At 33.3% G+C, this 19,724-nt stretch overlaps 1 pseudogene; it reads left to right on the forward strand.

Moving 5' to 3' along the window:
• Window positions 1-367: 367 nt before the first annotated feature.
• LOC107903305 (putative glucose-6-phosphate 1-epimerase) overlaps window positions 368-19,724 on the forward strand; it is a 33,907-nt pseudogene continuing 14,550 nt past the window's right edge.

The following is a 19,724-nucleotide window of genomic DNA, read 5'->3' on the forward strand; positions in this document are numbered from 1 at the left end:
AACAAGCTTGAATCAGCTGAAGCTCACTACAGCAGTAACGAATAGACCGTTATGATGATTTCAACAGCCAGCTAACAATGGCTGACACCATCTGTCTAAAATAAACTGCATTAGTACTAAGCTGTTACTAGGTTGTTAGAACAATTTCATGTATAAATTGCATTGTAACGGGCAAATTTCCTTTATGAATCAGTATTTTTCTCTTCTTCTACCTCTCTTTTTCTCTTCTTAAATTCCTAATTTCTTCAATCCAATCTCGGTTCATAATATGATATTGAAAAAATAATTTGTAATCAGAAACTTCCTTATTTTGCTCTTATATTGTGAAATAAATAAAAAATCTCAAAGCATTGTTGACTTTAATTCGATGTCGAGCGAGAAACTCCTCGTTGAGTTGTCCTAGAGTGTTAATGGTCTTGAGGAAATCATCCTCCGCGAGGCATGTGGAAGCTCAACCGAGTTAATTTTTCCTTTTTTCTTTCTGCTTTTAAATTCTAATTCCTTTTTGTTTCAGGATCTGTTCGTTTTGATCTTTTCAGGTGATGGCTGTCAATTCCACCAATATAAACCTACACCTAATTTGCAATTTAAAGTAGTATAGGGAGTAGGGTCAATCCTACAGAGACTGGATTTACTGAAATTTGTTTATCTCTCGACCAGATTTATGTCTGGGCAGTTGTCGTGCCCGCAATGTTTGGGGGAATAAAATATGAAACCTGAAATAAATACAAAAAAGAACGTAAAAAGTAAAAGATGAAATAAAAAAAACAACGAAGTAATCTGAAGAAAAATCAACTAAACTTAGCTCAGCCTTAAGCACGGGTTCTTTTGTCTTTGACCCGATCCTCGAAATTAGGTGAACTCCTCTTTTCCAATAAGCTAGTTATAGCTACCAAGGACGCCTTGGACAGCAACTATTCATTGTGTAAATTAGTTATGGAACGTCCTATAACTAACCCTTACTGATCGAACAACCTACGAAACGTTCGTGATTTAGAACTCCGGCAGCTTTGCGTTCTAGAAGAGCCTAGCTCGAACCAATGCCCTCAAACATTCGGGACATTTAAATCCGGTTACTACTTCCCTTGATGGAACCAAACAGCAATCCCCACTTGGCACGCTAATGTGTTCACGGAAAACCAATTAGACAATCGATCCTTTCGGAATTCCAACTGTACGTCTAGCCACACTAATTCAAACGACATCCTTTTTGACTTAGTATTGACTTGAATTTGTGAGTTGACGAAGTCATACTCTTAATACGGAGAAATAATAAATATCGAAAATTGGGAGTTAAACAGCTCGGGTTCGTAACTCACGGGTTTTTGACTGGGTTAACACCGGTTTAAAGCTGAAAGGGGTTTAGTGTGGCATGAATTTAATCATGCTTGAAGGTTGTGGATTGTGTTTTGGCTTGGTGTGAAGGATGATGGAATTTTGAAAGGGACAGGGGAATTGGAGAGCAATTGACCCAATTCTGGAAAAGAAACAAAAATTGGAGACAAAACTACAAAATGCAACGTCAAATTGAAGAGAAAAGAAATGATATTCCAACTCCAAATTGAAAAAGGAAATACAAGAGAGAGAGTAATTCTATTCCAAGTAGAAGAAGGAATACAAATTAAAGGATGATTTTTCTAGGAAACTAAAAGCCCCTATTTATATATATAGGGTTACTAAAAATAGCCTATTCTAAATTAATAAAATAAAAATAAACAATAAACAATAAAACTAAATAATATCTTCTATTTTTAGATTTTTACAAAGTCAAAATTGATGTTAAATCCTTGGCCTTCCCATCTTTATGATTTGGCCCCAACTCAATGATTTGTCTTTCAATTTGGTCCCTTTTTGCTCGTTTTTGACCAATTGCATCTCTGACAATATTAAATCATAAAAAACACCAATTAAGTAGGGATTAATTCAGAAATAAACCAAATTAAACACAAGAATTATGTAAATTAGTGTGTTTATCAACTCCCCCTACTTGGCTCACGCTTGCCCTCAAGCATGTTTGTTCTTTCAAACATTAAATTTTGTTCTACAATTTATTAAAAATCGAGCCTCTTTTTCGCATACATAATCAATGTAAACAAATTAAGCAAAAATAAATAAATGTGTGACAGCCCTAATTTGGCCCTAGTCGGAAAGTGGTTTCGGGATCACAAAACCGAATCCCAAAAATAATCAAATGTTATATTATGTGTTTATTTCATGTGAAAGTGCATGTGTGAAAATCCCATGCTTTGATTCTGTAACGCCCCGTACCCGAGACCGTCGCCGAAGTAGAACACGAGGTGTTAATAGACTTAATTCATTACTTAAACAGCTCAAACAATTTATTTTTAAAATTTTCAGTCAAGCTAACAATCTGCATCATAGTCGCTTAAAAATTCATATCTCGAGTTACAAAACTCGAAATCCAATTCCGTAAATTTTCCCTAAAACTATACTCATATATCTATTTACTAATTTTTTTATAGAATTTTTGGTCGAGCAAATTAGTACAGTTTATTAGTTAAAATATCCCCTGTTTCAGAGTTTGACTGCTCTGACCTCTGTGTATTACGAATCAAATATCTCCCTGTACAGAGTTTAAATGACTATACCGTTTGCTTCTAATAAAACTAGACTCAATAAGAAATCTGTAAATATAAGTTATGACTTCTAATTATCTTTGAACAATTTATGGTGAATTTCCAAAGTCAGAACAGGGGATCCAGAAATTGCTCTGGCCCTGTTTCACAAAAATTTAAACATCTCATAAAATATAATTCATATACCTGTTTTGTTCCATCCATATGAAAATAGACTCATAATTCTTCAATTCCATATATTATTCATCATCTAATTGTATCTCTACTATTTTTAGTGATTTTTCAAACTCACGTCACTGCTGCTGTCTGAATCTATTTTATGGTAAATTTTACCTATTTCATGGTTTCCATGGATTAGCTAGCAATTTAGCATACATAACACCAAATATGATCATGATTAGCCATTCCAATGGCTAATCATTACCAAGCATTTCCATACCACTCAATAACCATATCATAAGACCATATACACAAAATGATTATAATGCTATACATGCCATACTCAAAATATACAAGCCATTATGCCAAGATGGTATACGGATAGTGTGAGCATGCCTCCGATCGTTCCCGATTTCCGATCTGGCTTGTCAACACTACAAGGAATGAAAAGGAGGAAGTAAACATAAATGCTTAGTAAGCTCACATGCAAATAGCAAGTAACGCAACTATATAAGCAAACATAAAACATCATTTGCATAATCATCACCGAGACATTCATATCACATTTTCATTTATCATCTTACCATATTGTTGTTATATCGAGTTTTCAACCCGAGGGTTAAGTACATACCTGTTCAAAGTATTCATTTCACAACACTTACCAATACGTCCCTTTCATCTCGAGTATTCCTCCGCTTGAGTAGAATTTTACCCGTTGAACACATCGGAATATAATTCGGATACATGGAAAGTTTGCACATAAGTGCCACATATGTAGCCAAGCTACTATGTAACCCGCCCATAAGCGAACTCGGACTCAACTCAACGAGCTCGGGCGTTCGCATCCATGAGTGAACTCGGACTCAACTCAACGAGCTCGAATGCCTAGTTACATCTCTCAAACTCGGACTCAACTCAACGAGTTCAGACATTTGCATCCATAAGTGAACTCGGACTCAACTCAACGAGTTCGGATGCCCAAACATCCTAGTGACATGTCACTATATCCTAATCTATTCCTAAGGTTCAAACGGGCGTTTTCCTCGATCACACATCTTTGTCATCTTCCACGGAATATCGAAATTGATACTTCGGTGATAGTTCATACTCACCAAGTAATTCACATAATCACATATTATTCAACAATAACCACAAAGCATAATATTTCATGATAATAATCAGCATCATATCATATAAACAACATTAAATTGCTTAAAATGAAAATTATGTTACTACATTTACACATGAACTTACCTCGTATGCGAAAATGGCTACTTTTACCATTTCGTCCACAACTTGGTATTTTCCCCATTTTAGCCCGAATTTTGGTGTTCCTTGCTCTATCATTTAAAATATAGTATAATTAGGACTCACATTATTCAAATTGACCCAAAATCATATTTTGGCAAAATTACAGTTTTGCCCCTAAACTTTTGCATATTTACACTTTTGCCCCAAAGCTCGTAAATTAAACTTCAGCCTATTTTCTTATGTTTACATGCTGATCATTTTTCCCTTCTATGGCAACATCAAATTCTCACTCTAACATGTACTTATGACTATTAGGTATTTTTACCGATTAAGCCCTTTTGCTAGTTTTCGCTTAAAACCGAGTAGCACAAGTTGTCTAACATAATTTAAAACCTCATATTCTATCATAAAACACCAAAATACACAAATTTCAACTATGGGTATTTTTCCAAATATGAACCCTATGTTGAATTATTGCTAGCATAAGCTTAATGAGCTATCGGGACTCCAAAAACGTAAAAATCATTAAAAACGAGGCTAGAACGGACTTACTACTAAACTTTCCAAAAATTCCATCCATGTCCAATTTTTTCCATAGACTTAGAAATTGGTAAAATTTCTATTTAAGACTCCTAATTAATATTTTAAAACAATTTCATACTAGAAACTTCTAGAATGCAAGTTTTACAAATTATTCGATTTAGTCCCTAATTTCAATTTAAGCACCTTATGCATAAAATTTCTTCACGAAATTTTCACACAATCATGCAATCATATCATAGACCTCAAAATAATCATAAAATAATTATTTCTATCTCGGATTTTGTGGTCACGAAACCACTATTCCGACTAGGTCCAAAATTAGGATATTACAACTCTCCCCCCTTAGGGATTTTCGTCCCCGAAAATCTTACTAGAAAAGTGGTCTTCACTTTTAATCTCATATTCGGTGCCAAAGAACTTTCACTTAGGCTGTACCTCCAATACATCTCTTTAATTTCTCATATGATCTAAAAGCTTACAGTCTCAACTCTCAACTGTTCTTAAAATTTCAACCTTTCTCAGTTTCCCATGATATCATGACATAAAACCGAGATCTCAACTTGATTTCATGGAGACCGGAATTCCAAGAAATCCAACAATCAAAGAGACCTGAAATTCCATGAATCTGATGAGTAGGAATTCATTCAATACATATATGATTTATAGATCTCGCCAAACATTTAATAATAGGATACATCACATTTTCCTCTTTCCGCCATGGAAATATTTTTGATATGGCCTCAAGAATAATCCTTCTCATTTCCATCCCAATATCAACACTAACAAGGATAATTTTGATAGATCCCAATGTTCGGCTTTAACCCCTTTAACAACTCCGATTTTATGTAACATCGAATGCTCTAAACTATCACATTACCTCACTGTCTTGAAACACATCACAATTCATACAACAGTACATTACTGAAAGTCAGGAAGTCTTTACTCAATGTAGACTAGTCTAGTTCAGACGCTTCGGTTACCAATATTCTCATCTATCCAAACTTTGTCAACATGTAATAAACTTTTCAGCTTTCACAAGACGAAAACCTTATCATTCGTAGTGATTTTAACTAATATCCAACTCTTTCTAATAAATATACACTTCTCGTTCAGACTATTTACTCTTTTATCCGTACAAAAATGAAATTATATTATCAGACTTGAAAAAAAAATAGTCCTGACATAATTGTCACATGAAATCTTTCAAATAAATAATTCACCATACCGACTGAAACTCGCGCTTTTATCACCTATGCCTTTACTGATGTCAAATCCTTATATAGAAATTAGAAAAAAAATCCCAATACTAAAATCACCACATTACCAAGATCAAATTAGAAGTATAGTCATATTTGACATGATTATCACGAGCTAAAGAACGTACTTCGAACATGAGTCATAATTGACAAATTATGGAACAAAGATAACAAGAAAACCGAATAAAGAAATCCAGAATAAAGAGATCCAGGATAAAGAAACCCAAGATATGATACTATGTCGAAGAATCGAAAACCAAACTCATAGAGAAAATACAGAATACCCCGATAATTCTTCAAAGAAAGAAAGTCCAAAAGAATACATCATTTAATCCCACTGGAATCAAATATAACAAGAACAATATATCTTCCCATACATATATATCAGATGAAGCATCAAGGAGAAGAAACAGAATCATAATATCATACGTATTCTCTCATCAATTCTTATAAGACGAAATGAAATACAATACCCGATGAAATAGAGCAATATAAATTATAAACCAGTCAGACTACCAATGCTTTCATCCAACAACAGAATTAGAAGACATTCCCATATAACAAGAATTTCTTCAGAAGATCAATAGCCATAGAAATATTTCTGAGAACGGGTAAACACATAGAACATCTCAAAAAGACTACTAAATCTGTCCAGTCATAACTGTCACACTCAGATAGTTCACATTTCAAATATCATTTCCCCAACTAGTTCAGCCATCACAAATTTCATATTAAACCATTCACTAAAGAAGGTCAGTTCTGAATAAATTTTGATTTACACTTTTCTCAACCTTGCACCAGAGTAATTCGATTTACCAAAGAGAATTCCTTCTCTAATTGGGATAGTGCATAACTCCAATAATCTTTACGTCAATTCGATACTTTACTGGCTCTGACTTTACTTATCAGCTCATTTTCAATCTCTGATCATACTTATAATTATTCTATCACTAAACTCTTTGGGTTCTCAACTAGAAACTTATTCAATACAAATCTCATGAAATTCCATTATAAGTACCACTTCGGTAAGGGGGAGGGGTTGTAGGATCTCTGACTCGACTTTCTTATACATACACATATGACATAACTCCCATCATCATAGCAACATCATCAAAATCATGTCATTCATTCAGGCAATGCAACATTCATGTTGGCTTACACAAATTTTCCTATTGTCCATTTAGACAATATACTTATGCATACATTCTATGTTTTCTAGATAGCTTTACTTATCCATTCATTTAATTAAATTAAGTCATGCTCATGACATCATATAAGGCCAAACAAACATAGATATTTGCATCACAATCACAACATTCATTTCGTGCATCATCATGTACATATCATTACAATCATATAATTCAGTCCAACAATTTAACATAGATAAGTTCATTTCATTATAATCATTTATCTCATAAAATTATATATCATTAGCAGTCAATAACATTCGACGTCCAAATCAAGACAAGGACATTTTCATTTGTATCATAATATTATGACTTTTATTCAAACCTCTACTACTTTCTAGTTATTCCGTTCATCTTATCAAGTAAGCCATATACACTACATCATATGAGCATGAAGCAAATATGGATATTTATCACATATGTATCATAAAATTTTATTCATACTTTTCTAAATCGAGACTTATCATAATCATAATTTTACTCAAATACCTTCACATAACATTAAACATGGTCGGCGCAGCTCGGTTGGAGAGTACCCTGTCTAAATAAGACGGTACTCATACGCGTCGGAAGACATCACACTATCACAGATCAGTGGCATGTATAGCTAAACTTTTACACATGCTAGGTTAGTCTGAGAACCGACTAAACCTGCTCTGATACCACCAAATGTAATTCCCCGTACCCGAGACCATCGCCAGAGTCGAACACGAGGTGTTAACAGACTTAATTCATTACTTAAACAGCTCAAACAATTTATTTTTAAAATTTTCAGTCAAGCTAACTGTTAGAATTATGTGACCCAAATTCTAAGAGATTGCTTGCAAGTCAAGTTAAACAAAAATATATTTTCTTTCTAGAAGATTTAGTATTTATTAGTATAATATATTTAGCATTTATTAGTATAGTTTATTTGACTTACTAATTTAGCCTATAAATAGGCTCCTTTACAATCTTAGAATTAAGAGGCACCCATTAGATTAGAACTCATAATACATTCAGAGAATTTTGTGTTTACGTTTGAGGGTTCTTTGTTTTTCGGGTTTTCGGGGTTTAGTTTTTATCTCCATCTTTTTTACTCTTCATTCTTTTGCCATTATAGTAAATTTATCTTTACCCGTGGTTTTTTATCCTCTTTTGAGGGGTTTTTCCACGTTAAATTTGTGTGTTCATCTTCTCAATTTCTTCTACTATTTTTACTTGTTCGTTGCTTAATCGGGACGATCCTAACACTAAAAATCTGCGTCATAGTCGCTTAAAAATTCATATCTCGAGTTACGAAACTCGAAATCCAATTCTGTAAATTTTCCCTGAAACTAGACTCATATATCTATTTACTAATTTTTTTTATAGAATTTTTGGTCGAGCAAATTATTACAGTTTATTAGTTAAAGTATCCCCTGTTTTAGAGTTTGACTGCTCTGACCTCTGTGTATTTTGAATCAAATATCTTCCTGTACAGAGTTTAAATGACTATACCGTTTGCTTCTAATAAAACTAGACTCAATAAGAAATCTGTACATATAAGTTATGACTTCTAATTATCTTTGAACAATTTATGGTGAATTTCCAAAGTCAGAATAGGGGATCCAGAAATTGCTCTGGCCCTGTTTCACAAAAATTTAAACATCTCATCAAATATAACTCATATACCTGTTTTGCTCCATCCATATGAAAATAGACTCATAATTCTTCAATTCCATATATTATTCATCATCTAATTGTATATCTACTATTTTTATTGATTTTTCAAACTCACGTCACTGTTGCTGTCTGAATCTATTTTATGGTAAATTTTACCTATTTCATGGTTTCCATGGATTAGCTAGCAATTTAGCATACATAACACCAAATATGATCATGATTAGCCATTCCAATGGCTAATCATTACCAAGCATTTCCATACCACTCAATAACCATATCATATGACCATATACACAAAATGATTATAATGCTATACATGCCATACTCAAAATATACAAGCCATTATGCCAAGATGGTATACGGATAGTGTGAGCAAGCCTCCGATCGTTCCTGATTTCCGAGCTGGCTTGTCAACACTACAAGGAATGAAAAGGAGGAAGTAAACATAAATGCTTAGTAAGCTCACATGCAAATAGCAAGTAACGCAACTATATAAGCAAACATAAAACATCATTTGCATAATCATCACCGAGACATTCATATCACATTTTCATTTATCATCTTACCATATTGTTGTTATATCGAGTTTTCAACCCGAGGGTTAAGTACATACCTGTTCAAAGTATTCATTTCACAACACTTACCAATACGTCCCTTTCATCTCGAGTATTCCTCCGCTTGAATAGAATTTTACCCGTTGAACACATCGGAATATAATTCGGATACATGGAAAGTTTGCACATAAGTGCCACATATGTAGCCAAGCTACTATGTAACCCACCCATAAGCGAACTCGGACTCAACTCAACGAGCTCGGACATTTGCATCCATAAGTGAACTCGGACTCAACTTAACGAGTTCGGATGCCCAAACATCCTAGTGACATGTCACTTGTATCCTAATCTATTCCCAAGGTTCAAACGGGCGTTTTCCTCAATCACACATCTTTGCCATCTTCCACGGAGTATCGAAATTGATACTTCGGTGATAGTTCATACTCACCAAGTAATTCACATAATTACATATTATTCAACAATAACCACAAAGCATAATATTTCATGGTAATAATCAGCATCATATCATATAAACAACATTAAATTGCTTAAAATGACAATTATGTTACTACATTTACACATGAACTTACCTCGTATGCGAAAACGACTACTTTTACCATTTCGTCCACAACTTGGTATTTTCCCCATTTTAGCCCGAATTTTGGTCTTCCTTGTTCTATCATTTAAAATATAGTATAATTAGGACTCACATTATTCAAATTGACCCAAAATCATATTTTGGAAAAATTACAGTTTTGCCCCTAAACTTTTGCATATTTACACTTTTGCCCCAAAGCTCGTAAATTAAACTCCAGCCTATTTTCTTATGTTTTATGACATGCTGATCATTTTTCCCTTCTATGGCAACATCAAATTCTCACTCTAACATGTACTTATGACTATTAGGTATTTTTACTAATTAAGCCATTTTGCTAGTTTTCGCTTAAAACCGAGTAGCACAAGTTGTCTAACATAATTTAAAACCTCATATTCTATCATAAAACATCAAAATACACAAATTTTACCTATGGGTATTTTTCCAAATATGAACCCTAGGTTGAATTATTGCTAGCATAAGCTTAATCGAGCTACCGGGACTCTAAAAACGTAAAAATCATTAAAAACGAGGCTAGAACGGACTTACAATCGAGCTTGGAAGCTTGAAAAACCCTAGCCATGGTTTCTCCTTGCTATATTCGGCCATGGGGTTGAAGATGAGCAAAATTGGCTTTTAATTTTGTATTTTAATTCATTTTACCCCTAAATGACCAAAATGCCCTTACTACTAAACTTTTCAAAAATTCCATCCATATCCAATTTTTGTCCATAGACTTAGAAATTGGTAAAATTTCTATTTAAGACTCCTAATTAATATTTCAAAACAATTTCATACTAGAAACTTCTAGAATGCAAGTTTTACAAATTATTCGATTTAGTCCCTAATTTCAATTTAAGCACCTTATGCATAAAATTTCTTCACAAAATTTTCACACAATCATGCAATCATATCATAGACCTCAAAATAATCATAAAATAATTATTTCTATCTCAGATTTTGTGGTCACGAAACCACTATTCCGACTAGGCCCAAAATCAGGATATTACAGATTCCGCCATTTGTGAGTGAAATTATGAAATAGGACCTATGTGAAAATTTTTGAAAATGCTATAGGCTAATATGTAGTGGCCTAATAAATAGTAGTGTAAAATAGGAGGATTTGCTTGTCAAACTCCCCATTTTATGTGTAGTGGCCGGCCATGGTGTTAATGGTAGACAACATGTGCAAATTTTTTTATTGAAGTTATGGCATAAGTACGGCACAAATAATATATGTTATTTTGTGTCATAAAATGCTTAGTAATAGAATAACAAAAAGGAAGAAAAGGAAGGTTTTTGTTCATTCTTGTTCATGAAAGCTGAAAATAGAAGAGAAAGGAGAGGCAAAGAGCTTTGAATGTTCGGTCACTTGGGGAAGAAAAATCTAAGGTAAGTTCATGGTAGTTTGCTTCTATCTTGATGTTCATGAGTTCTTCTTGATTCTACCCTAACTCATGAAGCATATTTTGATTTTTGGTTGTGTTGTGAACATTCGGTCATGAATTAAAATGAAGGAAATGGTTGTTGTTTCATGTCCTTTTGATGAAAAATAGAAGATAGGTGAAGTTGAGCCAAACAAATGAGCATGCATGTGCCTTAGATGCTAAGGGAAAAATCGGCTAACATGTTGTGCTTTAAAATGATGAAATGAAGATTATGCTTAAGTAAAATTATAGATATGTGATGATTGATTGGTGATATGCATGTTTAAATAACATGTATGCAAGGTATGTGTGAAAGAGTGATTTGGTAATAAATCTGTTTGGGACAGCAGCAGTAACGTGATTTTGGAAAATCACCATAAATTGTGAGAGATGAGTTAGAAGCTGAATAAATTATGTAATTAAAGCTTAATGAGTCTAGTTTCTTATAAAACAAACTGTGTAAGCAAAAGAATTTCCGATAATGAGATATTTGAAGTGATGTGGAACAGGGTCAGAATGACTTCTAGATCCTCTGTTCTGTCTTTATAAAATCATTATAAATTATACAAAAATGTTCATAAGATGAAATTTATATGCTTAGACTCCTTAATGCGTCTAGTTTCAAATGAAATAAACGAGAACATATTTTGAATTATGTACAATGAGAAATTTGATTTGTAGTAAGGAGTGGTCAGATTAGTCAAACCAAAAATTCTGAAAATTTTATGGATGAAAGATATATAAGTCTATATTCAGGGAAAATTAATGACACTTGTTTGGAGTTTCGTAGCTCCAGTTATAAATGATTTAGTGACTGTTGCTCAGGAAGACTGCTTGCAGTGAAATTATGATTATGTGGTAAACATTGACAAAAATTTGTTAATGAGTTGCTTATTGATTTCTTATAAGCTTACTATGATCAGTAGGTGTGAAAGTCGAATATATATATGTATATATTATATTTTGAAAGTGATGCTCGAATAGTCGCATAATGACTAGTTTAAAATCTTTGAATTTAAGCTCAAGAGCATAGAGAGGCAAAATTTGGATAAGGGAAAAGAGAAAGTAATCCAATAGCCGTTGTAATCGTTCGGCAACATTCAAGGTAAGTTCTTAAGTGTTTAAGCTTGATTCCTTTTTATATGCCCAAGAGTTAAATTAATATGGAAAAGGGAATGTAAATTTTATTTAGTTAATGTGCCGAATATGTAATGATTTAAGGCTATAAGCCGATTATGGCTATTATGCTTAAGTTGAATTGGATTTGGAAATTTGATGCACTAAATGAGTGTTACAATGAATAAACTGTGCCGTATATGTGCTGGTAGAGATATCACGATTTGTGATTATTAAATACCTAAAGGAAACCATGATGTGTATAAAATTATTATTAGTCCTTTGTGGTAGCCGAATATGGCTTGGCACTAAAGTGATTAAATGTGAACTTCGATGAGGTAAACTATTAAAAGTGTGGTGCTATAAGACTATGGGCTAATACGATATGTGGATTCGTTCCGTAAAGTAAATTATTAAGGTATGTGATATGTACTTATGCATGTTAAATCGATTGGAATTGAATCATGAATGTGAATTGCGAAGCATAGGTAAAAATGCCTATGACATATATGTGAGTAAGGGTAAAACCATCGTAAATTATCGATAAGGATGGGCTATGTGCGGAACCATCTTATAATTGCTAATTTGAAAGGTTGTGTGTGAATCAGTAAGCAATATGTATATATTAGATGAATCGTGACCTTTTGGTTCTACTTGAATTAAGTTGTGCGATAAATAATTTATGTATATGACTTATAGTCGAATGGTCACTATGGGTTAAGTTTGAATGGTGAAATGGATATGTGATATTTATGAATGACTTTTGAACCGAAATGTAAACGATGGTGTTCATATGGAGCTTATACCCGAATGTTGCAAATGACTACGAATGTGATATGTTGAATGAGATGTATTAATATATGATTAAATATGCATGATATTTTATGTGTATTCGGGTTAAATCCCGCAGGCTTCGTGCTGGTATTATATCCGGGATAAATCCCGCAGGCCTAGTGCTGGTATTATATTCGGGCCTTCGTGCCTAGCAGGCTTAGTGCCGGTGATGTGTATTCTGGCCTTCGTGCCTAGCAGGATTAGTGCCGATGATGTGTATTCGGGCCTTCGTGCCTAGCAGACTTCGTGCCGGTGATGTGTATTCGGGCATTCGTGCCTAACAGGCTTCGTGCTGGTGATGTGTATTCGGGCATTCTTGCCTAGCAGGCTTCGTGCCGGTGATGTGTATTCGGGCCTTTGTGCCTAGCAGGCGTAATGCCGGTGAAATGATATGTTATGTGAATTCAGTGTTCCTTGTAAGATAAGGGTTTAGCCGAATGTTAAAGATGAAATGATAGTGTATTGTATCATGCTTATATGGCCTAATGGAAAGTATAACATGTTGGTAAAAATGCAATATGCTTTTATAATTGAATAATAAGTTTGAAATGAACGTGAGTGAAATGTTATGCATAAGCTATCAAATGCTAAGTGTGAAAATGAGATGAAAGAAAAGTGTTTGAGATGTATAATTATATACATTCGAATGATGTTAGTACTTAATTGATATGAATAAGTTATATGGAACTTGTTGACTTGATTATTCGGGCCTTTGAGCTTAGCAAACTATAATGCCGGTGAGATACTATTCGGGCCTTCGAGCCTAGTAGGCTATAATGCTGGTGAACTGATATCGGGCCTCGAGCCTAACAGGCTAAATGCCGGTGATTTGAGAAAAGTCCATGACTAAGGTATCTCGTTTTAGGTTGACAAGTGAATACATTCAGTACATTAGTGGGCCAAGTACGCATTATGTACTCATATGTGAGTTTGATCTGCAATGAATCATAAGCGTGCATTGTGATACATACGTGAATAAATGTTATAACTATATCTATGATCATGATACACCGGGTCAGGGTGTGAAAGTATGTGAAAGTATTCGATTTAATTATGTTATACGAATTCAAATTAAGTGTGATAAGAATGCTAAACGTGCATTATGTGTTTGTGTGTATTCAGCCAGATGGCAATATACCTAGAATATGGCCACTTAAGAAATTGAATAATCGAAGTATAATTGCGTTTATTTGTTTGCATTGCTTAAGACTTACTAAGCTTATGAAAGCTTACTCCGTTGTTACGTTCCTCTGTTTTATAGATTGTTGACTTCGGTTACCTACTCGGGTTGGAGTTCGCCAGAGATATTATCACACTGTCGAGCTCACGTTATTGGTGTAAGTAAATCCTAGTATTTTGAGTCTATGGCATGTATAGGGTTTTAATGTTGAGTATGTGATATTATAATTTAGCCAAAGGTGTTGGCTAGTGATGTTTTGGGCCTCGTAAGCCCATATATGGGACAGATTGCATGTGAAAAGAAAAGTTTTAAATTGATTGAAATTTTTCAGCACTGTTTTTGTGTGATTGACTGAGTTTAAGTCGGGCAACACCTCGAACCCTGTTCCGGCGAGGGATACGGGCGAGGGGTGTTACAAAATGCTCAAGATATAAAGTTTGAGCAACAAGTGTCATAAAATTAAAATATGTGAACTAAATAATTTTATTAAATTGAGTTTGAATCTAATAACTTGCAAGGCATTATTAATTAACTACGCATTAGAAAAATAAAATTATTGACGTGGTCAAACCTTTTTACGCGAACTAGGATGACAACCCAAACACCCTAGCTCGGTCACTCAATTCAAACAGTCTTAAAATTTTATTTATTTATTATATATTATTTCTTCTTCTTTTTTTTTGAAAGCTCAATTAGCGGAATGTTTATAAGTTATCGACTTGTCACTCGAACCTTTTTACGCGAGATAAGATAACAACCCAAGCACCTTAACCCAGTTACTCAATCCGGTCACATTTTCGAAACTTCACTCATAACTTGAACCTTAATGTATTCACTTATTTATTAATGCACAAGCAAATATACTTTTCCAAAAAATCAATTTATGAAAAAAAAATCTAGCTACATATATCAATTTTACGACACAAATGTTGACTAAACTATATACTTGAACATTTTAGTTCAAACCTTGCCCAATTGTCCAAATTAACTAAATATGAGATTAAAGGCTTAATGTTTAAATAAACTATCGAATGAATTTAACGTATGATTGAACACATGCAAAAGAGAGACATGCAGCAAAAATTATGCATATTTACCATCCATCCCCCCTACTTAATCAATGCTTGTCCTCAAGCATATATTATACGAAATAAAAGTAAGCAGCCTAAAATAAAAAGAAAAAGTAAAAAATACTCCCCATATATGTTAATGAAGTGGTTGGTGTTGGGGGTAACAACTCTGCAGGATTTCGAGGATTGTGGAGACTTGGATTTCCATCGTTCCAAGTCAAGCTTCGATTTGGCTTAAACGGGCCTCCACAGTTGGAGTCTGTTCCTCTTGCTCTCGAGTAGCGAAATGTGGGCGTTGGCGAAAAACCATATTCCCACAAGCAGTCCGTGTACCTGAAGGAACAAAATAATACGCAGTAGGGGTGCCGGCAAGCAAACCCATAGAATCTAAACAATATTTATCTAGGCTATCCATTTGATATGCACATGTCAAGGACGAGAAACCGTTTTCAAAAGAAAAAAGTGTAGAGGTTTAAGTTCGTAATATACGACCCAAGTATTAGTGGACGATTACAACGCAAAACAGCATGAAAATTTCGTGCAAACCAATATCCTAAATTAACTTTGTAACCGGAGTGCATACACCACAAGAAAAATAATTCAGTTCTCGTTAAAACAGCGGATGAATCGTTTCGTCCCGAAAAACTAAATGCCAAAAATCGGTGAATATATCTTAAAGCCGGTTCATGCACCAATAAGTCTTTTATGGTTTTCGGATTATAAAGTTGATTAGAATTGGTTAAAACACGATAAGCATTTTGAGCATTAAAGTTGCTTGGAATGTCTAAAAGAGCAGTATGATAGGAATCGGATTGAATATTGTCAGGGTCAACGAAACCCATGGCAATATTAAAATCAAATATCGACATTCGAAAGTCCTTCCCAAGCAGACGAAAACAGACAATGTTTTGTGTTTCAACTGTCTGTAATGCATTAATATTAAAGCTAAATGTAGTGTAAAACTCATAGATCAACTCATAATATGCATGACAAGAAATATTTGCAAATGAGCTCCAACCAATAGCATCAAAATAATTAATTACAGCATCATGAATATCTAACATATCAAGAGCGGTGAAATCAATTTGCTTACAGACTGGGATTGTAAAGGCCTAAATTCAAGGTTATCGGAATGTGTTTTCGTAACCACAAATCTGATTTAAATAGAAATTTATTTCAATATTTTTGCATGAAAATTGATATTGTAACACCCCTAACCCATATCCGCTGCCAGAACAGGGTTTCAGAGCATTATTACCATTTACAGATCACTAAAAAAAATTAAATACTTACCGATTCAATGCATCATATAAATAAATATATTACCATTCAATCAACAGTTTGACACTTGTATAAGCATCAAACAACAACATTGTTAGTATACTTGCACATATCTCATATAAATTCAACATTTATATATCTATTTTCTCGACATATCGCACTTGAGTTTAATAATAGTCTCAACTTACATAATTTCCTTGTATCAACATATCAAAGATAATCATATATGTACATGTCATGAAACATATCATGCTCTTACCGTTTCTTCATAAGCATATATCATTCATTTCATTATATCAATATTTCATGCTCCATCATTTCTATATATTTTATGTATATTTATTCCGGTAATAGCTTATATCAAACTTAATATAAATTATATTCCATGTACTTATACTTATTTAGTTTATCTATCTTCATAATTATTTCATATAACCATTCGTCATCTGATACATATTACCTGAATATCAATTGTTCAACAGATGTTAGAGTGTCTCCCATCCATGGTCTTATTTATCTTTGACATGATGCCATAGTGTCTTTTAACTATGGTCTTACTCATTTTCTGTCATGTTGCCATGGTATCTTTCAACCATGGTCTTGTTCATTTCATATCACGTTGCCATGGTATCTTTCAACCATGGTCTTACACATTTCATATCAGGTTGCCATGGTATCTTTCAACCATGGTCTTACACATTTCATATCAGGTTGCCATGGTATCTTTCAACCATGGTCTTACACATTTCATATCAGGCTGCCATGGTATCTTTCAACCATGGTCTTACACATTTCATATCAGAGAGCACACTCCCGCGAACCTCATCCTTACAGTGGGATTACCAGTCCAGGCTAAATCCCTTGTAATATAAACTCATAGAGTATTGTCGGGATTACCAGTCCAGGTTAAATCCCCTGCAACGACAATTACTCTAATGAGCTTGGATCTGAATTACCAGTCCAGGCTAAATTCAGACCCTAATTCGGATTACCCGTCCGGGCTAAATCCATTTTACACGTATTCTTCGGGAGGGCTATATCAGAATAGGATCACCCGTCCGGGCTAGATCCTTTTTACCGTCAATTCCTTTTCAGAGATCCATCGAATTTTCCTTTTTGTCACTTTATTTCCTTATTTTACTATATCAGGGATAATATTTTACTGTAAAAATTTTTGGGGTATTACAGATATGATAGAAAAATCGTATGAAAATATTGATAGAAAAATTTTACTGATTTAGTGGTTAGTTAGAAAAAGAAATTATTGAAGAAATTGGGTAAAATAAGGTATCAGGACCTTTATCTTGTAAAACAGAGTCGAAAATAATTTTATAAATATTTATGAAATATTAGTAATGTGCTATTAAAATTTTGTTAGGAAATTTTAATGTTTGGATAGTTAATTAAATGAAAATGACTAAATTGTAAAATGTGTAAAAGTGGATGGGATGATTAAATAGCTTAAGTGTCTAATGAGAGAGGATTTAAAAGAAAATTAGACCCAAAATTTATTTGGGCTGGACGGCAAGGGCATGATAAATTTAACGCCCCTAACCCGAATCTGTCACCGGAATAGAGTTACGGAGCATTACCGGAGTTACCGATTCATTTATCCGATATTTCATTAATCCGATATCTTTTTTTTATCACGTTCAAGTCTCATATTCAAGTCATCCAGATCTTTATAAAGAAATTTGATCGTCGTTTTCATTTATTTCATGTTATAATACATTCAACTAATGCTCTAAACAAAATTATCATTTTACCCGTAAACTTTTAATTAATGACGATTTCATCCTTAGGTTAAAATAAAATAAAATTATTACAATTTAATCTTTATTTCCAGCCGTTATTCTCACACAAATTGATAACAACCTATGAATTCTATAAAATGTCAGAATTTTCCATAATTTCAACACTTTTCAATTTAATCCTTAAAACAAGTTTTTCCCTAATCTTGAGCTAAATTAATACTTTTGATTCAATTTTGTAATTTAAATAATAAAATAATCCATTTCATGCAAATTGGTCATTTCTAACATTTTTTTACAAAATTGCCCATAAAATTTTTACTTTTATTCAATTTAGTCCATGAGCCTAAAACATACAAATTAGCCATGCTAGCTGAATATTCATACATATTTCCTCCTCCTCCTCTCCATTCCACATCCTTAATTTATATTACATGCAACAAGTAACATTATCAATAATTTCACTATTTACTTATGTATATTCAAAACTATCCATTTGCGTCATAGTTACTTAATTATTTATATGTTAAGCTACAGAACTCGAAATTAAGATCCACTAATTTTCCCTGAAACTAGACTTACTTATCTTATTACCATAAAATTTTCAGAATTTTTGGTTTAGCCAATAAGTACAGTTTATTCTTTAAAGTTGCCCCTGTTCTGCTGTCCGAGAGTTCTGACCCTTCTTCATTAAGAATTAATTATCTCATCGTACGAGATTCGGATGATGTTTCCGCTTATTTCTATTGAAAATAGACTCTTTAAGGATTTTAAACATATAAATTTAATCCCTTAATTATTTTTATCCAATTTTTTTATGATTTTCCAAACTCAGAATAGGGGAACCCAAAATCATTCTGACATTGTCTCACAAAACTTATTACATCTCATGATTTACAATTCCATTGCTTACACCGTTTCTTCTATAAGAAACTAGACTCAATAAGCTTTAATTTCATATTTTATTCATCCTCTAATTATATATATACAATTTTTTGGAGATTTTTCAAAGTTAGACTATTGCTGCTGTCCAAAACTGTTTTAGTGCAAAATGTTGATTTTCATTTTGCCCAAAATTTCACAGTTCATACAATTCAGTCCTTACTTAATTAACCCCTCAATTAAACTAATTTTCTCAATTAATACTTTTCCTAGACATTATAAGTTATTTCATAACTATTGAAATTCAGAATTTCCACATAAAACTCTAACTTTAAACTCTTTTACAATTTAGGTCCCAAACATTCACTTTCTATTTAATTCTTTCAATAAAATCAGC

Source organism: Gossypium hirsutum, chromosome A05 (assembly GCF_007990345.1).
Source record: "Gossypium hirsutum isolate 1008001.06 chromosome A05, Gossypium_hirsutum_v2.1, whole genome shotgun sequence".
NCBI lineage: Eukaryota > Viridiplantae > Streptophyta > Magnoliopsida > Malvales > Malvaceae > Gossypium > Gossypium hirsutum.